Genomic DNA, 27,187 nt, shown 5'->3' on the forward strand with positions numbered 1-27,187 from the left:
TACACCTTGCCGAGTTAAAGTCAGGTTAGATACTAAGAATCCAGGGCAGTTTTTCTTTATTACAAAATAAACCCAATGGAATGACAACCTGAAGAGTCTCCTTATATGGTTTGTTGTGCCATATTAAAAGAAACAAAAACCCAATCTGTATAGTTCATGTTGTAAATTCCTCCCAGCCTGTGCATGGCCTTCGTTCTTCCTCCTTTTCCCATCTGCAATTCTTTATCTCAAATCCTGAGCCTGCTGTATGTATTTGGTACTAATAAAACTATGTTTGTATGCATATATATGTATATAGTCACAATCTGTGTATATTCTTTTACCTTTTTGCTTTAACTGCCCTGAAATCTTCAGGAAGATTCTGTGGAATGCCTCTGTAAAGTTGGTCATGCGTACTCACAGTGATAAATTGAGCTGTAAATAGGGAATTGTATTGAGAGTTACCAGTAATGAGTAGGAGAAAGGATATTACATTTTGGCTACAGGTGTCTTAAACTCAACTGAGGCAAAGTGTTAGGTTGATCAAATGATATGATAATAAATGGTCTGCATAGTTCCAGGTCAGTGACACTACTTTCCAAACTAATTAGATTGAAAAGGACATGATTGACATTTGAAAATGAGTTTGACATGTAAGCTGCGTGGTCATCTCTGAAGTGTAGGTAGGCTGTTAACTAAACTGGCTCTCCAAGGAGTTGGGAAGGCAATGCAATTTTCTTTAGAGGATCTTCTCTTCGAGGCGATTGGCTGAAATAATTGAATGCAATTGAAATCTACTTGTTTTATACACATGAATTTACTTATTATGTTCTTCAGCTCTTGTTTTCCATTTGGTATTTACTTATTTTAATATTAAAAAGTGGTAACACTGGCGTATCAGCCTAACTTGAAATAGCTTGTGGAGTTTTTCAATAGTTCTTGCTTTTAATTGTGTTTGAATGTATTTGCAAAGCAAGAGTGCAGCTTTGGAAGAAGTAACGTGGAGGAGAAAAGGAAGCAGTGTGTAAATGAAACATACTCCCTCTCTCCTGTCTTTTTCTCCTCCGTTTCTTTATTTTGTCTTCATCTTCTTCTCTGCCCCCCAATCTCTACTTAGGACTGACCACAAATATTTAGATACAGGGAGTCCCCTGTAGGCTACAGTTATCACAAAATAGCATTTAAGATCAACTTGGGTACATGAAGAGTATGAAACACAAAGAAAAGCATCAAAACACATCGCAGAGTCCTATGCATATCTTCACATTTAGCTTCTAGAATTAAGGCAATTGCAAGCTTTACGATCTTTATTTGGAATCTAGATTAAAATTTCATTGTCCTATTTCGTACATTCTCAAAGTTACATATCTCCATGAAATTCGCTCTTGTTTAAGGTTGTTCCTTTAACGTTTGCCTCAGGATTACAGACATGCACCGCCTCCTTTGGCCTCCAAGAACTTTAAAAGGGCAAATCGCATATAGTAGTCAAGCTGTGGATACGGGACATCTGTTTTGAAAGTTCAGTTTTACCTTGAACCTGTTGACTGTGGTGGCTTCTCTGAACTCCTCTGTACCTGTTTCCTCATTTACATTTTGATAATTGCATGCAATTCACAGAACAGTAGTGTGGCTGGGCAAAATAGGAGCTGCCATGAACAAAGCAGGTGGACAGTTTCTGGTACATAGGAGGCACTCGTTACCTAGACGAGACAACACAGCCCAAAGAGTCTGATGCAGTGGCTTCCATTGGCAGTCAGCCCTGTCTCAGCACTCCACACACCCAGCCCTGCTGAAGTCCAGTCCTCCCCTGAGTACAGACGCCTCCCAACTCTGAAAATGTTTCCCGTATTTGGTCAGTGAAGGCCCTTCATCTTCATGATGAGTCACCGTGAATTAACTAAAGATTAGTTTTGTCAGTTGAGCCAGAAAGATGTCTCTCAAGTTGTCAATATTATTTATCTTCAAGGTTCAATATAAAAATCACACCCAAAAAGGGAGCACAAGGGCATGGATAGCTGTTTGTGAAGGCTTCAGATAATATTGTCTTGTACTTTGTTGTGAGTTTGCTGCATGTAAAATAATCATACATGATGAAGGCTTAAGAAAATAAGAAACAGAAACAAAAGATTGCACACCTGTAATATACACAAGCATCACAAATCTGATGTCAAATGCATCCACAAAGGCAATTTTGAACAAGCCAGGGCTACATAGTAATAAGGCCCTGTCTGCCAAAATCAAAAAAACAAAGATCCCCAAACAAAGAAACAGAAGCAGTTTTTTTAAAGTCTGTCCATTAAAACATTCCATTGCAATTGCTTAAAAAAACAAATTCCATCCATGTTTATTCACACAACACACCAAATCAATTCAAGACCCACTGGTCCAGCATGTAATATAGGCCTTCTGCAGCCAGGGGCAATTCTAGCAGAGCAAAACCATTTCCGCTGTGGCCCTATCCTCTGGGAATGCCTTAGTTTTCTCCACATTTCACGAAGAAAGGACTGTCCTGAGTGTGAGGTAACTTAGCTATAAAAAAGGAATCCAAATCTCAAAGGCAAATCTTCTTTTAAAATGATCTAATCAAGGGGCAGGAGAGGTGGTTCGATAGTTAAGAGCATTGAGTGTTTTCAACAGTGCCCTGTCGCCTTACAGTTAAGTATGCATACATGATGTGTTGATTTATGTCATACCATGATGTCCCACTCTTCCTTGAGACTAACACAGTTCATATATTCTTCTAAAATGTTCATTTTTGCAGCACAGGGAAAAATACTTATGTGGAAAGATAGCACATTTTACTTAAAGGTTATTAAATTAGTAGATTTCTTCCTGTTTTGTATAATTAAATATTTTCATACATACTTAAATTTTCTGATTGCATCACCCAGGTGGAGAGTTTTAAGACTAAATGTGTAAGATTCTTGACCTTTGAAATAATTATAGTATAATTTAGTATCATCTAATATTCAAATTGCCAAGGGTTTTCATTAGTTTTGAAGACACTTTTCTTAACATAGGGATGGTAAATGCTAATATGTCTTAGGTGTGCCAGTTATAGCTGTATTTTTTTATAAAAATCGGTTTCAACAAAAATATTGTTAAAGAGGTTTTTCTTTTCTTTTCAGGGATGTTTGCTAATTTATTTGTATTCCACACTTGATACTATAGAGTCAGTATTTGTAAGAGGTACACATTGAATTTCAGCATCTCATTGCACATGGCTTCTTGGAAAGTCAGTGTGAAAGCACTGGATATACAGCAGTAACTGGGTATATCTGAGTTTTAGTCATACAGATGTGGTGTGGCCCAATGTTTAGGACACAGGTTATGGAGCTCCTCTACCTGGATTTGCTCATCAGCTCTACCCTTGATTTGACCATGATGTGTCTGTCTGGGGGTGAGTTATTAGCCTGTTTGTGTTGCAGTATCTTTTCTGAAAAATGCATATGTTATTTTTGTTTGTTTGTTTTGTTTTGTTTTTTTTCTCTTTCATTTTAACATTTCTTTATCTTATTTTACTTAATTACCATTTTTTTCATTTATTTTACATACTGACCACAGTTACCCCTCTTTCTTCTCCTCCTGTTCCCTCCTCCCAAATCAGACTCCCATCTACCTCTCTTCCAGTCCACTCCTCCCCAGTCTCCATTCAGGAGCAGGCCTCCCATGGGCTTGAACAAAGCATGGCACATCAAGCTGAGGTAGGACAGAACTCATCCCCTAGCCCTGCATCAAGACTGGGCTAGGTAATCCAGCATGGGGAACAGGTCCCCAAAGCCAGCTAACCCCAGCGACATGTCTTGATCTCACTGCTAGGAGCTTTCGGAACAGAACAAGCTACACAACGGTCACATACATCCAGAGGGCCTAGGTCGGTCCCAGGCAGGCTCCTTAACTGTTGGTCCAGAGTCCATGTGCTCCCATGGAGCTCAGGCCAGCTGTCTCTGTGGGGTTTTCCATCATGACCTTGACCTTCCTTGCTTGTACAATCCCTCCTCTCTTTCTTTAGGCAGACTTCCAGAGCTCGGCCCAGTGCTTGTCTATGGATCTCTGCATCTGCTTCTATCAGTTACTGAGTAAAGGCTCTTTGCTGACAGTTAAGGTAGTCATCAATCCAATTACAGTAGATGGCCAGTGCAGGCATCTACTAGGAGTCTTAGCTGGGGTCATCCTTGTGGATTGCTGGGAGTTTCCCTAGGAATCTGGTTTCTCCCTATCCCTGAAATGCCCCCCAACCCATTATCACACCTCTTTTTTCACTCGCCCCCTCCATCCCACCCCAAAACCACCTCTAGTGCCCAGCCTGCCCAGCCTGCCCAGTCTGCTTCCCCACACCCCATACTCCTCTTCCTGTCCCCAATTTACCCAGGAGATGTCTTCTGTTTCCCCTTCCCAGGGAAATCCTTGCATCCTCTTTGAGCCCTCTTTGTTATCTAGCCTTACTGGGGCTGTGGATTGTAGGTTGGTTATCCTGTATTTTACTTCTAATATCCACTTATGAGTGAGTACATACCATGTTTGCCTTTATGGCTCTGGGTTACCTCACTCAGAATGTTTTTTTCTAGTTCCATCCATTTGCCTGCAAATTTCATGAGATCATTTTTTTTTTTTTTTTTTTTTTTTTTTTTTTTTTTTTTACAGCTGAGTAATACTGTTTAAATATACCAGATTTTCCTTATCCATTCTTCTGTTGAGGGGCATCTAGGTTGTTTTCCAGTTTCTTAATTTTACAAATAATACTGCTATGAACAACATTGAGCAAGTGTCCTTGTGGTATGATTGAGCATTCTTTCAGCATATGCCCAAGACTGGTATAGTTGGGTCTTGAGATACATTGATTCCCATTTTTCTGAGAAACCACCATATTGATTTCCAAAGTGGCGGTACAAGTTTGCACTTCCACCAACAGTGGAGGAGTGTTGCCTTTACATTCTCTCCAGCATAAGCTGTCGTCAGTGTTTTTGATCTTAATCATTCTGACAGGTGTAAGATGGTATCTCAGAGTCATTTTGATTTGCATTTCTCTGATGACTAAGGGTGTTGAACAATTCTTTAAGTGTATTTTGGCCATTCGGGATTCTTCTGTTGGGAATTCTTTGTTTAGGTATGTACCGAAAATTCATATGTTATACATACCTATGTCATAGGATTGTTATAAGTACTTAATGAACCTTAACTGCTTTGTGGTCATCATTACTTAGGTGTATGGGGGTGGGAGGCAGGAAGATATGCTTCCTGGCAAGGGTGCTAGATAGGGACTAGAAAGATAAGGTAGAGTTGAGTTAGAGAGTTGACGGTAAACTGTCCTACTTTCTTTTTCTGTTGATGTGATAAAATACCCTGACAAAATGCAATATAGGGGGGAAAGGCTTTAGTTTTGCTCACAATTTCAATGAGAGTCCATCATAGCAAGGACGTCAAGGCAACCAGAACTTTAAAAAAGTCGCATCACATCAACAGTGCCAAAGAGAAATGAATGTAAGCATCCAAGCACAGATGCTCACTGCTCAGTCTGCTTTCTCTACAACTGTATGATTTAGAATGCAAACCCAGGGTATGTGGTTGCCATGATTACATCTACTAATGTAATCAAGACTGTCTCCAACAAATGTCCCTACTGGCCAATCTGATCTAAACATTTCCTCATTAAGACTCTCTTCTCAGGTGATTTTATACTGTGTCAATCTAAGAAATAAAACTATCCATCAATAGAAGGATCTAAAGGTGCAAGAAGTTTATGAATTGACATTGTGATCATGTTGCCTCAACAATTTGATCTTGTGGATGTAGCAGAGATGTTGCTGAAGTGAATAGGAAAGGGTCATTGCACTGGCAGCTAAGATGTCTGTTCTGAAGATGTATCCCCATGCTGTATGACTTGCTGAAAGGCATCATTGTGTAGGCTACATTGTTTCATGTTATATTTTCATTCCATCATTTAGAACTCCCTTGGTTATACTTGTATAGGTCTGGAGCACACACTGCAGTATGTGCGGTGGTCTTCACTTTGATTCTCTTACAGCCTTCCTGTGCTTTAGTGATGACCCATTACTGTAAGTCAAATAATAAGTGGTTTGAGACTTGTGGAATTTCAGAAGCTAACATGTTCCAGTGGAGGTGTCTGGACTGGTGGGTGGATTGAAGCCCAATCTCTGTGGTTTTGGCTTCTTCTGCCCTTCTTTACACTGTTCTCTGAGATTCTGACTCTAGGATCTTGTTTTTGCTTCTTTTTAGGCTCCTTCTCTTCCTTCTTTTTTGTGCATTTCTCTGGGCATTCATATTGTGACAGGTTTTCATAATATACTAGAATGTTGGGCATCCTCTTGCCGATAGCAAGTCCTCCAGGAAACTTCTGCCAACCTCATCAGTTATTATTATTATTATTATTATTATTATTATTATTATTATTATTATTATAGTCCATATAGTTTTACACAACTTACACCTTCCAAAGTTTTAAAACCTGGAGGAAAGTGTCCAAATTTAGGTTAAGTTACTCATTCTGAGTTTTGTAACACTTTAAAATCTTTGCTTTTCCCCATACAAAAGGCGTTACCTATACTTGTAGAAGTAGCAGACCAGTATTTTAGTGTGGATGGATAATAATAAAGGTTTTATGGTATCAGCACAGTGCTATAGTCAGAGTGTCCAGAGAAAGAACCGTTGTGACTTGGAAAAGATACGTCATGGCATCCTCAAAGTACTTGATTTGCCTGGATGATGTTTTGTTGGTTGTGTTCTGTTTTCTAGTGCATGTCAGAGCAACACTCAGGGTGAAAGGTTTAGAATTGTGTTTTCCAGTGCAGTATTTGCTGGCGCTTTGGAGAATAGGAGTTCAACCAGTTTCACTGCTCATTCAGTACACTAAGTGGAACAACAAGTTCTCCCTCCCTCTCTCTCTCTCTCTCTCTCTCTCTCTCTCTCTCTCTCTCTCTCTCTCTCTCTCTGTGTGTGTGTGTGTGTGTGTGTGTATAAGGCAAGTCATTATTTTTTTATTTACTTGAAATATTTAAATGTTTAAGAAATTATAACATTTATCAGAAACTTTACAAGAAGTATTACTGTACAGCCAAAATAAATATCTAAATAACTTTATTTAGAGTTTAGGAAAAATGGAAAAGATTTTACAATGTTCTGTAACTTCAAAGCACACCACACACACACACACACACACACACACACACACACACACACACACACACTCACACACACACCAACACAAAGATATTGAAAATAGGCCAGGCAGCAGTGGTGCACACCTTTAATCCCGGCACTCGGGAGTCAGAGACAGGTGGATCTCTGTGAGTTCGAGGCCAGCCTAGGCTACAGAGTGAGTTCCAGGAATGGTGACAAAGCTACACAGAGAAACTTTGTCTCAAAAAAACCAAAAAGAAAAAAAAAAGATATTGAAAATATGCCTCAATTCTCAGAGTTCCCCCACCCATCCTTTGTTACAATAATCAACATCTTTGCAGGCTATCTGGAATAGTGTTAAAAGCTGCCAGCTGTGTATGAACGCCATCATCGGAATTTCTGGCTTTTGGTTTTGTAGTCAATTTCTCTCAGGCAACTGATCTAACCATTGAAATTAGCTCAGCATCCACTCAGGAGATGGGTGGGGAGGAAATCAAACAATGGAGATACAGATAGATCAGCCAGGAAGCTTTAGGGGGTGGGGTGTTTGGGAGTGGAGAGCATTCAGAGCCAAGTGAAATGGAAAGACCTGAGGAAACCTATGGCCTCATTTGCACACCACACTTTTTAGTGTAATTTTTAGTACAATGTAAAAACGCTAGGTTTTTTTTTTTTTTGGTTTTTTGCTTTCTTTTGTTTTGAGACCAGTTTGTACTCTGCAAGCATAGTAGGCAAATATAGGGGAAGATTTGTTCTCAGACCCAAGTTGTGCCATGTGTGGACAATAGAAGCCCTGAAGGTCATCGCATGGGTTCTACATAGATGGACAGGTCTTGGTCCAGGGATAATTCTAAGTAGAAAAGCAACAGAAGTCACATGCTCATTCTAAGCAGGACTGCCATTACTTTCCTAGTTCCAATCATTGGGAAAATGACTAGAAATTACAAAGTCAAGAGGAATAGCTGAATGTAGTTGGCAGCTGATTGTGGCTGGTCTTATATCTGGTCAATCTGAAATAATTCAAGTGGAAAGTTCCAAAGCACATTTGGAAACATACTCATGAGGCTTGAGAGAAAGTTTAGAATGCTTATCATTATGTTTGTTCTCACAGAGCAGTTATTTGAAACTGTGAAGAGTCTGTTCTTAAGTAGAGATTTCCAAGTGAAGATCAGGAGCCTGAGATTAGAATATGTCACACCCCTGGAGGCTGGTCATTTTGGTGCACAGGAGTACTGGAGCTGTGGAGACAAACACACAGCAATGTCATACTTTTCTCTAGAAACAAAAATCAGATGGAAAGTAAGTCTGAGTAATGCCATACTGACAGGGTAACCTAGAAGAATTCAGAGTCAGGGAATTGGAGGACCACTTGGTTGGGAGGAAATAAGAAAGGTGAGAAGACAGACAAACTAGATAGCCTATTATCCAAAGTACAAGGAACAAAGGCTCTAAGAACATGAAGGGGACCATACCCAATTATACCAAGTTTTGTTGGCAGGTGAAGTAAGATTAGCTCTGAAATAATCCTATTGGGTTTAATAGCGTGTATATTATTTGATGGTCATCTAAGAACCATTTTCATGTAGCAGCCAGAATGATGTGGATCAATGATATGAGGAAACACATCAGTAGAATCCTTGTTAAAAAAATAAAATAAAAAAACAAAAAAACAAAAAACAAAGTCCTGGCCTGAAGTATAGAACCAGGGGCTGGTTTTCTCAGGTTTGTATTCTTTTGTATTGTTGGTAAATATTTGAGTATGTTCACATTTGAATAGAAAAGATCCATGAGAGAGAAAAAGATTGAACATACAAGAAGGTAATTAGCATGCCTTTTTCACAAGCCAGCACATAGTTTCCTTGGAGTTTAGATCTTAAGTTTAGTACACTAGACTAAATGAATGTACAAACATTATCAAAGCAAGAGAATTAAGCAACTGTAGAAGCATTTGATGAGTCACTGGCCTCAGTAGCTCTGCTCTGTATGTGATGTATGCTTGGTTAATCTTAGAAGACTCTGAGTAACTTCTATGGAATGACATGGTATGAAGGTTTGCTGATTAAAACATCCCTCTTCTCAAAGCCCCATTCTGATTCTATTGTAAGAGTACCAATCCCATTTGAATGGAAGGAATTAAAAGAGTCATGATCGTGAATCTCACGTTTCTGACTTTTGTGTCTTGGTCCACAACTTCATGGGACTTGATAGCTTCTTCTAACTGATGTTCACAAGGCCCTGAGTTGAATTTAATCAGTTTTTACACAAAGAATAGTTAGCAATAAAACAAGACATAAAGTGGTGAACAAATGTTTGCAGCATTAGGACATGTGTGTAGGAAAGATGAGTCAGGAAACCACTGGCAATTCAGACAAATAGAAGACAATATGTTGATGGTAACATATGTTTGAAGATGCTGTATGACACTATGCCTGGGGAGATGTGAACAAATGTTAACTCACACCAGATTAGAAATCAATGGCAAACCAAAGTATGCATACCACCAAAGTCCAACTTAGTGAACCAGTAAGTTTCATTGAGGTTACTTATATGTGTGAAGGGTTACTTATAGGAGCAGAAATACTTCAAAAGCAGCTGCATCACCAAAGCCCGTCCCAGCAACGGTGACAGCTCACAAAAGATGGAAGCTTGGAGAAGATGTCATAATGCAGAAACAGCTCAACAGGTCAGAGTGTCCTTTCTCAGCAGCTCAGTTGGGTCTTTGCCTTTTCCACTTGGCTCAGCTTCTTCCAGACAGCTCAGCTTGTCTGAGAGTGTTCTCAGCAATCCCTACAGCTTATACAGGTTTGGGAAGGAGGGCCCTAGTGAATCTGGTCAGTTTCAGAGACTTCCTGCACCTATTGAGTTGTATATTTCCTAAGTTTTAGAATCTTTCTTGAAGTGTGGGTATTTTACTTTTGGAGAAACAGTTATACAATAAAAGCAAGGTGTGCTTTAGTATGGTCTACTCTTCATTAAATTAGTATCATAGCAGAGCCTTGAAACAATTGATATTTTTTGTTTGTTTGTTTGTTTGTTTCTTTTTTGGTTTTTCGAGACAGGGTTTCTCTGTGTAGCTTTGGTGCCTTTCCTGGAACTCACTTTGGAGACCAGGCTGGCCTTGAACTCACAGAGATCCGCCTGGCTCTGCCTCCCGGGTGCTGGGATTAAATGCATGGGCCACCATCGCCTGGCCGAAACAATTGATATTTAAACTGTAATTGTGAACTGTGAATAATTTTGATTGTGTCTCACACAGTAACTGACCATGTTCGGTTTAATGGATTAATTTGAGAATCTGATAAAATTTATTCTTTTTCTTCTAAGATTTAAAGACAGATAATAAAATCTTGTTAGCTCTGTGGTATTCTTGAGCTAAATAAAGAGATTAGATATATGCAGATGTCTTATTTAAAAATCGAATGTTTCTAAGAACTGAACTGATGATGGGACTTAATGAACCATGGTGGCAGGTTTTAATTTTGAGACAGAATCCCTGCTGCAGGTATTGAGCAAACTGTGCTGACATGATCTGATTTAGTGATTTTAAACATTATCTTATTTGCTGAGAGTAGGTTACCATTATAGAACGGCCAAAGAAAGGCTCTTTGTAAGAGCTCTTGCCTTGATTCAGAGGTTAAGTGGTGGGTTAGCATCAGTGTGGCATTGCTGGAGGCCATGAAATGTTGTTACTATGGATATGCACTCATTGTGAAATACACTTTGGTAAAGAACATGCTTTCAGCACAAGAGATAGAGGAATGAAGGATGACTCCCAGCATTTTGGCCAGAGGAAGAATGGAGTTGCCACTAACTAATATGTGACACTAGAGATAGAAGAACCTTGGTCCTTGGGGTAAAGGCAAGTTTGATTTTGTTGGCTATGATGTGCTGTAGTTTATATGACTGTTGGTTTGCAATGTGTGGAAGGATGGGGAGCTGGAGCTTGCAGTCTGAGATATTTTCTATGGGACACTGGAGTGTGGTATATATAATGGCTGAGTCATCATAGTCCAGGACAAGGGGAACAGGAAATAAAGTCTAAGTGTGGGTTTTGCTATGATTCATTGGGAATAGAGTGTGTCCAAGGAACCGACATCCTTTGGACACTTTCCATATAATTCTAATACGGATTCAGGGTTAAGAACTATGGCCAAGAAAGTGCAGACATGTCTCAAGAACGGAGCCCTGAGCCACTACTTCATTGTGTAGAAGACAACAAATGGAAAAACTGGGGAAACATACAGGTTGATAGATGTTCATCAAAAAGAAATAGAGAGCCATCTGGAAAACCAAATGAAGAAAGCGTTTTAAAATAGAATGAGTGTTTACATGTCACATGCAACTAAAAGTTCAATAAGATGAATGAGATTTACTCATGGAGATCTTTGACGGGCAGTTGTTATCAGTTGCTCTTCTTATTGCTAAGACAAAATACACGATGAAAGCAATTAAGGAAGTGTTTATTTTGACTCACAGTTCAAGGGTGTAGGGTCTATGATGATGCATAACGATGAGGCTGAGTGAGTGAGAGGCAAGGGAATTCATGACACAGTACTGTGTTGCATTCTTGTGTGTGTGTGTGTGTGTGTGTGTGTGTGTGTGTGTGTGTGTTTTAATACATATCAGATTTTGGATCATTACAATAGAATGGTTGTATTTTTAGGACAGAAATATGATGACAGGAATCTGGTAGTGGGCACATTGCATCTTCAGTCTGCAAGCGAAGGGATTCATGCCTGTGTTCAGCTAGGCTTCTCCTTGTATTCAGCCCACTGTCTCCATTCACTGTCAGTCTTTTGTCTTCAGTCAAACCTTTCTGGAAACATCCTTCTAGGCACAATCAGTAGTGTGTTTTCTTAATTATTGTAAAATCACTCAAGTTTTCATTTTGGACTACAGTTGTAGAAATCATGAATACTGCTTATTTTAATTACTCCAGAATTACAGTAGCTGATTGCTATCAGATTTCCTACTATATGTACAAAGAAACACATCTTTATGTTACTTTAACTTTTAATAGTATAAGTGATTTGACATCATTGATTGTCCCTAAAATTCTGTGTATTTTAATTCACATATTTAAAATTTTACCCATGGCAAATTAAAAACAAAAAGCAAACCAAGAAACAATATAGAGATACTTGCTCTTGCCCCCTTAATGGCCTAACCATTCCCTGTAATGAAATAATTTGTTTTATAACATGCATGTATTGTAAATTTGTATGAACTTTATTTTTCACACTGCAGGATAAAAAGACGTTTCAAATGAAGTGTTACTAAAGGGCATCTGCAGATGGTCACCTTAAAAATATCTATAGTAGTGGGCCTTTAATCCCAGCACATGCCTTTAATCCCAGCACTCGGGAAGCAGAGGCAGATGACTCTCTGAGGCCAGCCTGGTCAACACAGCAAGTTCCAGGACAGCCTGAGCCACACCACAGAAAAACCCTGTAAACACACACACACGCACACACACACACACACACACACACAAAAACAAAACAAAACAAAACAAAAAACAAAACTCTACAGTTCTAAGTGTTATTTTAATGCTTATTCCAAGCCATATTTTTACTAACACATGCTCAGCAATGACAGATTATAGCAGAATGGAGAAATTGAGTATGAGACTTTTATATGACATATTTTGAGTTATTGTTATTTAAATCTCTAGATAAGTACAAGAGAAAACAGAAGAAAAACTTCTAGTCAACCACAACCTGGCGACACATTTATTTTGGGCCTTTTAGGCAAATCTTCACATATGATTTCCAACTGAAGTGTAGTGAGTGTGGCCTCAGGTCCCTGCAGGGCACGGGAGAGTTGGTATTGGTGTCCTTTCCTCTCCTAGAGTTCACTGAAGGGACATAGAAAAGGTGATCAGCAGCAGCCAATCAAGTGGGCATGGGAGGCAATCAGAGGATCGAGGTAGAATAATTAGAAAACAGTGTGCTTGGGGGAGTTAATCCTGCCCCACATTTGGAAGGAGAAGAAAAAGAGACAAGTAAATAGTAGTTGCTGCTTAGAAGACTGAAAACTCAAGAGTTTGGGGAAATATGACGATAATTGAAAGAAAAGAATAAAATGGATTAATACACAGTTTTCCAGAGACATATTAAGCCTGCCTAAGTTTCTTTTGTGACTTCTCTGGGGAAATCAATCTAGAGCAAGTGGACCTCCTGGGAAATAATATCCCCATAGCATAGCATCATTTAAACTTGACACAAGAAGTTGAAGTTTATTTTTTTTTCTAATAATTATGCTCAGTGAGTGATGCGGAAATTGCATTTTGGAGTGACAAAAGAGTGGTTATTTTAGAAAGAACGTGTCACTATCTGAGGTAGATAACCCCCGTGGGCAGGGGTTTGTGAATCGTCAAGAGTTGTTCCACTGACACTACAAGCCAACTTCACTGTAGGCCACTCAGGTGACTGGCATTGAGTCACCAGTACTTACCAAAGGTCAGCCTGTGTGCCAGACTCTGGAGGGAAAGTCCCCAATCTATTTTTTAATCAAGTGCTTTTAGAAATACATCTGAGGGCAGGGGGAATGGTTCAGTGATTAAGAACACTTCCTAGCTGGGCGGTGGTGGCGCACACCTTTAATCCCAACACTTGGCGAGCAGATGCAGGCAGATCTTTCTGAGTTTGAGGCCAGCCTGGTTTACAAAGCCAGTTCCAGGACAGCCAGGACTGTTACACTTATAATCTCTGTCTCAAACAAAACAAAGAAACAAAAAAAGGACACTCTTACACTCCTTGTTCTTACAGAGGACAGGAGTTCAAATGTCATTACTCATATAGGGTAGTATTTAACCATCTGTAACTCCAGCTCAAGGGTATCCGACACCTTCCGGTTTCCAAGGGCATCCTTGCATAGCTGCATGCAGTAGTACAAAGACACACATATACACTTAAATAAAAATAAAAATAAGAACTAAATCCTAAACATATAAATCTGAAGCTTGCCTCTTGAAGCACAATTATCTCTGAAAATAAAAATCTATTACCTATTTGTCCAGCATCTAGCATCATTATCTGGGTATCTAATATCATTCATCATCCATATGCCTGCCATCATGTCTGTCTGTCATTATCATTTCTGTCATCTCTCTCACCTACCTATCAATCATACTCTGACCTGGCCACCTACCTACCTAACACTGTTCTCCTACATGCTTTGTGTTCCTTGTTCACATTGTCTGTCTTAGTGAAATTCCAATCTTACGTGTGACCCTGACAGACATTACCTGGTATACCTACTTTCTGAACCAGAAATCCATATTGTACTTTCAACTTCTGACTATTCCAGGAAGTAACACTACTGAAGAAATCTTGACAACCTTAAAATTGGTCTCATTGTACTCATGTGGTCTTCAGTCTGAACAGGATTCTTAGAGTCTCTTGGCAGAGGGTGTGTGCCCCAAACTCATCTAACACATCATTTTTCAGTACTTGTTCTTTGGAATCCAGTGTTCCTAACAGTGAGGTAGGAAGACAAACAGACCTGTCTGCTCCCATTTCGCACAGTGGCTATCTCATTCTGTCACTTTATAAGGACAGAAAAAGCCATCAGCTTTTCCTCAAGGTCTCTTTACTCCCATCCCCTTCAGGCTCACCTAAACCTCAGTCTCAGCTTGTTACCTCTACTTCAAAGGAGGAGTTGCCTGGCTTCCTGTGGCAGTATACTTCTTGTCAGTACAGGGTTTTTTGTACACGTCTTTGCCTAGAAGTGTGTGTGTGTGTGTGTGTGTGTGTGTGTGTGTGTGTGTGTGTGTGTCTGTCTGTCTGTCTGTCTGTGTGTCTGTGTGTGTCTGTGTGCATTTGAACATGTGTGTTGTGTGTTATATGTGTGTGCATCCATGTGAACGTGGGTGTGTTTATGATCTTTTCTGGGCTGCTCATTCTTGTGCATTTCTCGTTCCTGTTCTCTAGGTAGATAGATTTCTTACCTTTGTGGCCTCTTTGTCTCTTTTCAGTCACTCCCTAGCTCTCAGCTATTCACCTACATTCCTACCATATCCCTGGAATTTCTCCAGCCAGAGTACCTGACATACCTCTTCAAACATTTTTTTTTCTTTCTCTTCCTTTCATGGTTCCTCCCTTCCCCAGGTTTTCATTCTTTGTTAACTCCTATTGTGTGAGTTTTCCTGGGGAGACTTAAACAAATGTCTGTTCATTGCAGATAGGGCACCATGACAGATCAAAGGCATGATTCCATTCAAGTTACCTTGGTGAACAGTGAGTTTCATTGGGGCTGCTTACAGGACCACCAGGGAGGATTATGGGCAGCTTATAGGTGGCTACATATAGGAAGAGCCCTCTCCCAAATATTAACTGTTTATGGCCCTGCCAGAGCTGTCTCATACAGCTCCTTTCAGCAAGGGAATGTTAGTGGGCTTAGTCTTGTGAGGGTTTCATATGGGTAATCATGGCTGCTCTGATTTTAAGACGTGAACAGCCATGCCAAATTGAGTGAACAGCATTTCACAGCCACTCCCCATCTCTGCTAGCTCGGCTCTTCCTCTGCTCTCCTCTCCAACACTTTCGCTGTCTTCCATCTCTTCTCTTGTCACCCTCTACTTTTTCCTGGGAAACTGTGCAAAGCCATTCCCTGTAAAATCATAGCACCTTCCACACTCTAAAGATCTTTCAGCTCCCCGGGCTCAAGGTCAGGCATCATCTCCTCTTGAATATTCCCATTTGAGTATCTTCAGACTTAACGTGTCTCATGTCTATGACATGCCATACTGCAAATCAGTTTTATACCAAATCTAGATTTCTTCCTTGGTGAATGGCTCCAGAGGCCAGAAAATGACATATGACTGTTCTCTTTTCATTGTTTCCTCAACCAGTGTCACGGCAAGTTCTATCATTCTAATGCCTTATATCTCTTTAAAGTCAACTGTTGGACCCCACTGATCCTATGATTGTGACTGTATGTCCTCTGTGAGTTCTTGCTTCTGACATAGAAAATTGAAGGGTTTCTTCCTGATTAACCCAGCTCCAACCAAATTGAGCCATCATGTTATTTGCAAACAGCATACCCTTGTTGTATTCCTTTGAATAACTTTCCCACTAGAAGGAACCTTTCCTTATTTTTGTCTCAACTAGCATGCTCTTCTTCAAAGCATAGCTCATGCATCCCTCCGATTTCCCCCGTCAACCCCGCACTCACTGCTCTCATCCTTCACAGCTCTGTCTTACAAATCTGAATTGACAGTGAATCTCCTATTCATTTTTCTTTTAAGGATAATCATAACAACTATCTTATACAATTTTGTGTTTAATGAAGATGCATTTGTAAACCCCTTCTAGCAGTGCCTGGATAATATGAAGCATGGTGTGTTGGCAGCATGGCCTCCTGCTTTGTCAGTACTTCCATAGCACGATGGCTCTATCTGGACTTAAAAGTTGTCATACTACATTGCCACTATGCCCTCTTTAGCATGGAGTTGCTGAGGTGTGTCTGCGTACTTAGAGTGGCGTCTGTCTCATAATCCAGTGCTCAGTAGGTTTTTGTTGAATTTGACCATCAAGGCCTTGTTTCTGGGTTCCTCTGCTGAGAAAGAATTACGACAACATTGTGTCATTCATTTCTCTCCCCATTTCCTTCTATCTTGCCAGTTTCAGAAGTCTTCTCTGGCTAATGTTATCTGATGTGTATGTCCTCTATGGACAAGAAAATATAGTTTGTATGTTGCCCATTGCTCAACATTTTTATGAAGCCTACATCCTCTGCCTGAAGACTCTGGTACGTCACGGTTCATGCACATTGTGGCTATCCAGTCCTCAGGCTGATTCAGAGTTTAGTCTGCTTTTATTCAACATTAATTAACTTTCCATTGAGCTTTACCTAGATCAGTAAGAGCAGGGACAGAGATTAGTGGGTAAGAGTCTGGGAACATGGATCAGTGCTTGCTGGACAAATGTGAGACTTGAACTTGAGTCACTAGCACGCATATAAAATCTGAGTGTGGTAAATGCATATACCTGTAACACCAGCATTTTAGGTGTTGGGATAAGAGGCTCAACAGCACTTTCTGACCAGCCTGACCAGCTCAAAAAACTCAAGTTCAGTGAGAGATTCTGTCTTGAGGGTATAAAGTGGAGAGCAGCGTAACTGGACACCTAATGTCCCTCCCACTCTGGCTTCTGCATGCATTCATGGGCACCCACAGCTATACATTTGTATACATACACACAGGACACCTACAGCTGCACATTTGTGTACAGACACAGACACAGACACAGACACACACACACACACACACACACACACACACACACACACACACAGAATATTGGAGACTGGCTGGAGACACAGCTCAGAGGTTAAGAATACTTTCTCCTCCAGAGGAACTGAGTTTAGTTCTGAGCACCCCCATCAGGGGCCTCTCAACCATCTGTAAGTCTAGCCCTGGGGAATCTGGCACTTTTGTGAACTTCTGGAGTACTTACACACTTGTGGCATATTCTCTCTCTCTCTCTCATAAATAAAAATAAATCCTTTTGAAAAAGAGAATTGAATATTGCAATAAGCATAATAATATCGCTAAAGACCCCAAGCTCCATTTACAACCCTGTTCTTGTAGAGAACGTGGTGCTGGGATCTCAGCACTTCAGAAGAGCTTGGCAGTTGTCACCCTCCACTGTATGCCTATGGACAGAGTCAAGCTACTTGCTCGAGAGGTCTTAAACCATTAGTGAGAGAGCTAGACAGGAAAGCCGGTCTTAGCTCCCTAACATCACAGTCCTCCTAAATAGCAGGACATTTCCTAACTGTGCCACTTGGTGAGTGCAGAAGGATGATTACCCACTGACATCCTTTTGTCTCTGTGCCCCCGTGTGTTTTTTTTTTTCCTGTTGTGCTAAAAGTCTTGTTCAAACAAACACAAACAGCCCTCCTCGCCACCTGGAAACTTACAGCATTTCCTTTTGTTGTGTGAATGGCAGTAGCAAGTAATGAGCTGTGACTGAGGGAAGGCTCTGTTGGGGGGGGGGGGGGGATGGAGTGTGGAGGGGACTGGGAAGCAGCTCACTGAGAGCTTTTTTATTTTTATCTTCTCCTCCACAATTTAAAGTAATCGACACGCCTACAATATGTCTTGTTTAGGAGGCCAGGTCCCAAGGCTTCTGCCACATTTAGGACACTTGCAAACACGTCTGTAGGTTATTTTGGCTTCAGAATTCTCAGGGTACTAAATTCTGATGGAGATATGTATACCTTATAATTTTTGTGTCATGCTGTCTTGTTCATCAGAGGCTGGTGATCATGCCTTTGAAAAAAACATCACATCACATTAATAGATGAGACAGAGTGGTGTGGAAAGACTAGCAACCATGCTTGATTCACAAATTAATTCCATAAATAATAGGATTTACCTCCTGTGCACCGCTTTGAATTATGCTTTGGTGTCTTTTCCCATGGTAACTTCCCACTCTGCCTGTCTCTTCATCTTGCCTGGTGTGTGCGTTAGACTGCTGTGACTCTTTGGTTGGGGCTTGTCCCTTCAGTCAAGGCTAGGGAACACATGATGGGCCCTCCCTAGACCAGACATCGCCTGCCTGTAGGACATAGTGCCTCCTGCTGGACAAGGTGTCCTGCCTCTGCAAGAGAGGGCCAGGCTGCAGCAACAGCCTTGTTTGGGACGTTCATGCAATGTGGATGGCAAAGGTGCCCTTTGTATTCCTGCTGATCCCTGGGCAGGCAAGTGCCCAGAGAAGTTTGCCTGATCCCTGCCCTGTGAAATCCTTAGTCTAAGTGACTCGAGCCTTCTCTCATCCTGTTTGTGTACTTCCCTCTGCCATGGAGAGTTTGGATATAGGCAACCTGGCCAAACCCATGGGTCTCTGTAGTAGACTGATTTCACTGCCTGGTGTTAATTTACTTATTCTCATCATTATTTCACAGTTACGGTGTAATGGGCACATGGGTGTGGGCCTTTTGCCATTAAAAAAAAAAATGGTTTCTTTCAAAATGTGCCTTGCAGAATTCTTAAAGCAAAGATGTAAGTGACAAGAAGCATGCCAAAATTTTAGCTATGAGATAAATACAGTTTGGAAAATAAAATTGGGGAAAATATGCATCTGGAAAGAACTTTTCCATCCTCTTTATTCAAATACTTATTTTCATTAAAGCTAGAGGACTCACTTTCATTTGTTATGTCCTATCCATAAAAGGCATTAATTATTACCACCTTGAGACGACTGCTGGACGCTGCTCCTTCAAGAAAAGCAATGCTTTCTTAATAATTACTAACTTACGTTTATTTGTGTGTGTGTGTGTATGTGTGTGTGTGTGTGTGTGTATGCCCATGAACACTCCTATTATGACGTGCAGAGTGTAGGTCAGAGGACAACTTAGGAGAATCAGTCCTGTCTGGGGTCCTGGGAGTCACACTTAGGTCAGCCACCTTGGTGGCAAGGACCTTTTACCTTCGGAACCATTTAGCCAGCCTTCAAACTGCCTTTTGTGATTAAAGAAAATATTATAGATTTTCTTATCCAAAAATTATACTCAGTCTTCCATTAGATATATTTCAACTGGCCAACTTAAAAATAGCACTGAATGCATTCAAGCACAGCATACTATTACCCTTTTCTCCCTGCTTTCTAGCTTCTGAAGAAAATAGATAATGATTGAAATATGGAAAACTAGACTATTATTTTTAAATCTTCTGCTGAAGCCAGACACAGATTACTAATTTTTTGGCTAGGTTTCTGTTTCACTCTTCTGCGGTGTCTGTCTCTTAGAATTACTTTTTGGTGCTTTCTCTGCCTCTGGGTCGAAACTATGAGCAAAGTTTTCCCCAAGTCTTCTTGGATTTCAGGAGCATGGCCCCACGTTGCTGTAGTACTGAGGCTGGCTGGACACAGGGGGAGAGTTGTAGTCTTCCTAGTGTCAGGATTCTGACACCACTGCTACCCGCCACCACCACTGCCACTGCCACGGCCGCCATCATCACAGCTGTCACACTGCTAGTGCTTACCAAGTGCCTGCCTGTTAATTCAGTAAACACGTGCTACCATTTCCATCATTTAACCACGCTGCACTCAGATACTGGCTTAACTTTATATGTAAAATGTGCTAGACAAGTGCCTCTGACCCAGCAAGACGGCTCAGGAGGTAAAGGTGGTTGCCTCCAAGCCTAGTGACGCGAGTTTAATACCCCAGGACCCTCATAGTAAAAGGAGAGAATGATTGCAGTAAGTTATCCTCTGACCCCCATACATAATCTGGCAAACAAGAGCCTGCACTCACATAGACATTATATATAGATACATACAGTAAATGAATAATAAAAATGTAATTTTTGTTGTTGTTGTTGTTGTTTTGAGACAGGATTTCTCTGTGTAATAGCTCTGGCTATCCTGGAACTCATTTTGTAGCCCTGGCTGGCCTCAAATTCACAGAGATCTGCCTGCCTCTGCCTCCTGAGTGCTGGGATTAAAGGCATGCTCCACCACTGCCTGGAGAAAATGTAATAATTCTTAAATACACATGTCTAATACCCAAAGCTCCATTCCTCTTCAGAGTTCTGTGTTAAACTTCTGAGAAACAATAATTCCTCCGATATGAATATTATCTTCCTGACTGTAAAACGACACTGTAGACAGACTTCTTGGACTAGTGCTGTAGTGGAGACCAAGTTCTGGATCAAATCTCAGAGAGTTTGGAATGCTTAGTGCATTAGCTGTGTACAATGCTGGCAAAAGAATAAAGGGCAGAGAGACAAAAAACTACAGAGCCAGGCCATGTGCCTGTACCCCATGGTAACCTCTCCCTTAGACTGGGTGCATTCCGGTATTTGGATGTCGATAGGGATGCTTTGGAGGAGTCCCTTGGTGAGGTGCAGGAGGACAGGCTGGTTTTTCTCTAATATTCTTCTGAATTTGTTTAGGAGAAAGATGATAATAAAGACCATTGTTCATTTCCCCAAAGTTGACTCGGCATGGAAAATATAACTCTTCCCTGACTTTCTTTTTAAAAACCTCTTGACCTAGCTCACTTTCCTCTCCATTAGGAAAATGTTGCCTCTGTGTTCTAGCCATGGCCCAGAGCCCTAGGGACTGCCATGTGCCAGAGGGCTGTGTGTAGGCGGTGCACTCCAGGCCTGTTTACTCAGGCAGGTGGTCAGCCTAGGGCTGGGGGCCAGGTATACTGCCCAGCCCTGGTCTTGAGTCAAGCATTTGCTTACAGCTGAGCTACTGTGCAGAACTGGTAAATACGCCCCACCCACACATGCCACACACACTTGAAAAACAGAACTCCCTGGTGATGCTTGTGTCTGTGCCCTACCAGCTGGGTTTTTGCAAAGGCTAGACACTCAGCCATCGTGGCTGTGACGTGGGATAATCCGAGCCTGTTTCCAGCCTGCTTTTTCATTCTCTATGAAGAAACAACAAACATAGGGATGTAATATCTGGGAAGAGTGATGCAATATCCAGGAACGGTGATGCAATATCTGGGACCAGGAATGCCCTCAGCCAGTCAGGCCCCAGCCCCTGTGCGGTTTGCACCACCACTCAGCAGACAAATGGGGAACAACTCAGGGTGCTCTGTTCCTTAGATGGCAAAACTCGGGTCAGGCCTGATCTCAAACAGGCAGTTTTCTCAATCACTAATGACGTGTCACTCTGAAGGTTCTGATCCAGCATTGCTTCCTTGGCTTGCAGAATGCTGATCCACCTCTTGTTTCTGGGCATCTGGCTTACATGTCAGTTACCCAGAAAGGAAAATACTTTCAAGCACTTTAAGTCATAGGAAACTTTATTACAGATTAATCAAGATAAGACGCATAGAAATCTTCCTTCGCTCAAAAAATGGGTTGTGGGTGATTCTGAGAATTCTCAGCTTTCTGCTAGCCCCTGTATTCTACTTCCGCTGCTGGGTGTCTTTGTTCCAAGAAATTAAGAGTACCTGTCATACCACATCTTATGTGGAAGAAATGAGAAAGAAAGAAAGAAAGAAAGAAAGAAAGAAAGAAAGAAAGAAAGAAAGAAAGAAAGAAAGAAAGAAAGAAAGAAAGAAATAGAGAGAGAGAGAAAGACTTGTCTATAGACCCAAGTTTACCATCCTTCTCATCCAAATTGATTTTTGATGGCTCTTGATCAACTGTTTGCTCTAACAAACTGCCTCCCTGATATCCATATTTCCTAGTGTATTTGGCCAAATATGATCAGATAAATCAATCGGAAATACTTTCATTATAAACTGGCTGTTCTCCCAAGCAGAGTCTCCAGTTTCCTTTTCAACAAAACAGAGCTCCTGAGATCAGTCACAGACAATTTCCCCCAGTAGCAAAGGGGCTGTTTATGGTTTTGGTTGTTACCTTACAGGGTGGTGTGGGGCTGGAAGCCCTGCACATAGGCAGCTGCACAGGCTTACCAGGGGTGACCTTGGCTTGGGACTGTGACAGCAGTAATTCCTAACAGTATGTTTTTGTTTTATTTGCTGATGCTTTTTAAGTCAAAAGTCCTGCTAAAGATCTCCTTTTCTGCTTTCTTCTCGGTGCCTTGGCTACTGCTGGGTTCCTTTGTTTTTGCTAAATTTACAGTAGCTGTCAGTCTTGTGCTGAGCCCTCCTCTCAGTACACTGAATTGCGCAATTCTTGCTTGGCCCAGTTCCGGATAGGCAAACTTCCCAGAACCCAGTTGGCTTCTCAAAGGTTAAACAGTTTTTGGCAAAAACTGCAAATCATGACTGAATAAAACCATAAAAACTGAAAACCTCAAGGACCCAGGGAAAAGGAATTTTTTTTTGGACAGTGAATCACATGTAGACAGAAACCACATCTTTTTTAAACTTTGTTTCTCTACTCATCTTTCTGAATTTGATTTATTTGTCTATTTTGTTTTTTTAGATAGAGCCTCTCTATGTAGCCCAGGGTGGCCTCAAATTCGTGATATTCCTACCTTGGCATTATAATGTATGCTACCTCACCTGACATTTTCTTCTTCTTTTGCTGTCAATTTTGTTTGTTGTTTTGAAGCACTGTTCTCCTCAAGCCAAGGTTGCTCTGGAACTCCGGATCTTTCCTCCCAAACATGGTGCTTTCTGGCATGCTCTACCACATTGCAATGATAATTCTCACCACCCATTTTTGCTCCATCATTCCCCACCATGTTAATGTCTTGTGTGGCCTTTGACTCCTCCAGTCATTCAAAACTGATACAACTGTTTGTGCTCAGTTTCTGTGAGCTTTTTCATTATGCTGAATCATAATTCTGGAAAAACAAAACTCTTTTGTCAAGTAATAAATAGGACTATGTAGTTGATGTGATGGAATTTAGGGATCCATTCTTTTATTTCTTTATGGAAAGTAGAAGATGAATGCACTTATGTAGATATCTTACCTGATATCACTGCAATCATTACAAGTTTTGGTTTGTGGCTTCCTTATGTGCTTGTTAGTGCACTGGTTTTCTTTGTGCTTTAGAGGTATTCAAAGTGTTTGGGGGTATTTGGGTTTTAGTTTGTTTTCTTAGTTCTGATGGCTGTCTTGTAAACTATGTAGGATCCATGTCTTTCAGATGATGATGAGTTCTTGTGAATTTGCATTTTCCTGTAAAGAACTTCATCTTCTGAGGTGCCTGTCTTTGTCAGGTCTTTCCTACTGCCTCTGTTCTTCTTTATAGAAGTGGACATGAATTTCAATGCTTTTAGATTTGCAGATTCATTTCTTTAAGTGAGGCATCATCTCTAGGATGCGCACTCTTACACTTGTTTCAGTGATGTGGCTAGTAGTTTATCAGTCCTCCAGCAGTGATGTGGCTAGTAGTTTATCAGTCCTCCAGCAGTGATGTGGCTAGTAGTTTATCAGTCCTCCAGCAGTGATGTGGCTAGTAGTTTATCAGTCCTCCAGCTCACTGTGACTTGAAGGCTCACCTTGACTGTCAGCTCTTTTTTTTTTTTTCAAACATAATATTTTTGAGTATTTAGAAATTTCACATCATTCACCTTGATCATACTCATTTCACTGTCCTCCCAGGTCTGTTCCCACACTTGTGATCCCCCCCAAAAGAAGGAGAAAACAAAAAACAAAAACACGAGTCCATTTTGTGTTGCCCATGTACTCACTGGGGCTTTGGTAAAGCAGAAACACTGAAACTTATCATTTCATTCTTCTAACACATCTTGGTAATGATTCCTATTCATCTGTTCATTCTTTATTTTCCCATTTGGTCAGATGTACTTCACCACCATGACCATATGATCCTGTATCTCTAGCTACTCTGGGATTTGACTGACATTTGCTCTCAGCACCTCAAACTCCCACAGTCTAGAGATTAGGTCAGCTCTCCATTTTGTTGCTTTATTTTATTTATTTATTTTTTTATTTTGCAATACAATTCAGTTCTACATATCAGCCACGGATTCCCTTGTTCTCCCCCGTCCCGTCCCCCTCACCTTCCCCCCAGCCCGCCCCCCCATTCCCTTTTCCTCCAGGGCAAAGCCTTCCCTGCAGACTGAGATCAACCTGGTAGACTCAGTCCAGGTAGGTCCAGTCCCCTCCTCCCAGGCCGAGCCAAGTGATCCTGCATAGGCCCCAGGTTTCAAACAGCCGACTCATGCAATGAGCACAGGACCCCGTCCCACTGCCTGAATGCCTCCCAAACAGATCAAGCCAATCAACTGTCTCACCCACTCAGAGGGCCTGATCCAGTTGGTGACCCCTCAGCCATTGGTTCATAGTTCATGTGTTTCCATTCGTTTGTCTATTTGTCCCTGTGCTTTATCCAACCTTGGTCTCAACAATTCTCGCTCATAAACCCTCCTCATTCTCGCTAATTGGAATCCCAGAGATCCACCCCGGGCCTAGTCATGGATCTCTGCATCCAGATCCCTCAGTAGTTGGATGAGGTTTCTAGCACGACAATTAGGGTGTTTGGCCATCCCATCACCAGAGTAGGTCAGTTCGAGCTGTCTCTCGACCATTGCCAGCAGTCTGTTGTGGGGGTGTCTTTGCTTTATTTTAAACAAAGCATGTCATACACTGAGAGGTTAATACCATTTCACAATGGACTTGTAGACTGAATGTATAAAACATGTATACTCACCAATGAGAAAAAAAGTGCAAAAGTGAGGAATAGCATGAACCTGTTGAAAATGCATTTCCATGAAGTAGAAACTTGAATAGCCAACAGAAATGAAAACTGTCTATATTCCTTAGCAAAAGCAAAATAATTTTCTTTGGGGGAGCTATATCAAACTCAACCACTTGTCATATGGTAAACTGAGACAGTTTCAACAATTGATGAAAATGTGGATGATCCCTTGCTTTGTTAGTGGGAATAAACAATCCCATAACCCCAATATTCTCCAGCTACTTATTTAGTATGTGTGTTCTGAGGAATTTGCAGGCAGTTTTCTCAAAAAGCAATGTTTAGTTGAGCAGAGCTATAGGAACAAAGAAAATAGTTACAGATTTGCAAAGGTAAATCAGGTGTGTTTTCATAAATAAGATGCTGCACAGCAGGAAAAGAAGCCATATGAATCAAGGTGGATAAGTTTCAAATGCTCTGAAAAAAATAGGCTGCTCTTTGGAGATCATACAGGATGATACCAATTCTAATAGAATGTACCCAGGTTAATATTATGACCCTTGATTGTTTTGGGGGGTCAGTGGTTTTCTTTTGTTTCATTTTGCCTTCTATTTGAGAATGGGCCTCATTTTGTAGCCCATGCTGCCCTGGAACTCATTGCCACCTGCCTACTTCAGTCTTCTACCTACTAGGATTGCGGGTATGAGCCCCATCATGTTTGACATAACCCTCTAGTTATAACGTACAGTGGGACAAAGATTCTTTCCCTCCTTATATTTGATAGATTTATCATACACAAATATGTGTGTGACATATTTTATGATTCATATATAAGGAATCTACATGCCCAAGCAGTGTTCTAGTATTTACGAATACTCAGTGAAATGTATACTGTTTATAAATTTCCTTTCTCATTGTGATGATAATATCTTCCCTGAGAAAAATTCAAAAGGACAAAGAACTATGAAATGGAAACTGGGATGGAGATGCAGAAGAAGTATTGGCAGAAGAACCTACTCAAAGACGCTCTATAAACCAGGAGCTTTATAAGGCCAGGAACTTCAGACTCACGTAGTTGAATCACTCACATTGAGTGCTTTTCCTCGAAGATTTTGTAACAACAAAAAATTTTTTTTGAAATGTTTAGATATTACAAAAAATTCTGTATGTTATGGAAAGATGGAGGAGATCTAAATTCTCACCACTCTAGTCTATTTTCAGTTTCTGCATGAGCATTGTGTGTGAGTGGGTTTGGCATTTTAAAAGTTGAAAAAAGAAAGAGATGTGTTGTTAGTCTTTAGTGCCATAGACAGCTCTGGAGCTGACCTTCTGAGTGTTCTGACCCCTTCTCCTTTATGATTTTCGGTGCATGGAAAAGGACTTTGTGTTTCAACCTTTATTTCAGGTGCCCTCCACATTCTCTACTGCAGAGAAACTGACATGTTCCAGGGTCTGGGAAACTGGTGATGGGATGAGAGTGATAGGTTTGGGAAGCAAAATGTTCCTGTTTGCTCTTCCTCAGCAGAAACACTTGTGACACTAGGGATGGAATGGTTCTGTCAGGTCAGAGCTCCCTGCAGAACAACACCATTGCAAATCGATCAGTGCTTTTGTCTAAGACTACAAGACCAACTAACTGTTCAGCAACCTCTTTGTATCTGGAGATTCCCTCTATCCTTGGGTTTTCACACCATTGGCTGAAATGCTGCTGAAGGTTTTTGGTGTAGCTCAGTGGTAGAGCACTTACCCAGCAATCATGAAGTTGTGGGTTTGAACCCCAGTACAGTACAACTTACATTGTACAAAATATGTATACAAACTAACAAGCCCAAAATTCATAAAGTAACCCAAAATGTATATGTAAAAAGTATGAATATCTCTGATCTTGGGCAAATGTCTCAAATATTAGTCATATTGTTCTATTACATGTGTTAAATAATAGATAAATAAGCATTTCCACCAGTTAACCCTCCCATTTGTCCCAAATTTAAAAGAAAGCATTTTGCAGTATGTATAATAAATTT

At 40.8% G+C, this 27,187-nt stretch overlaps 1 protein-coding gene across 2 annotated transcripts in view; it reads left to right on the plus strand.

Moving 5' to 3' along the window:
• The window catches only part of Mdfic (MyoD family inhibitor domain containing), an 83,232-nt gene that overhangs the window by 52,690 nt on the left and 3,355 nt on the right, over nt 1-27,187 (plus strand). The gene's annotated exons all lie outside the window — the stretch shown is intronic.

This window comes from Peromyscus californicus, unplaced genomic scaffold (assembly GCF_007827085.1).
Source record: "Peromyscus californicus insignis strain IS unplaced genomic scaffold, ASM782708v3 Scaffold_6__1_contigs__length_162567912, whole genome shotgun sequence".
Taxonomy (NCBI): Eukaryota; Metazoa; Chordata; class Mammalia; order Rodentia; family Cricetidae; genus Peromyscus; species Peromyscus californicus.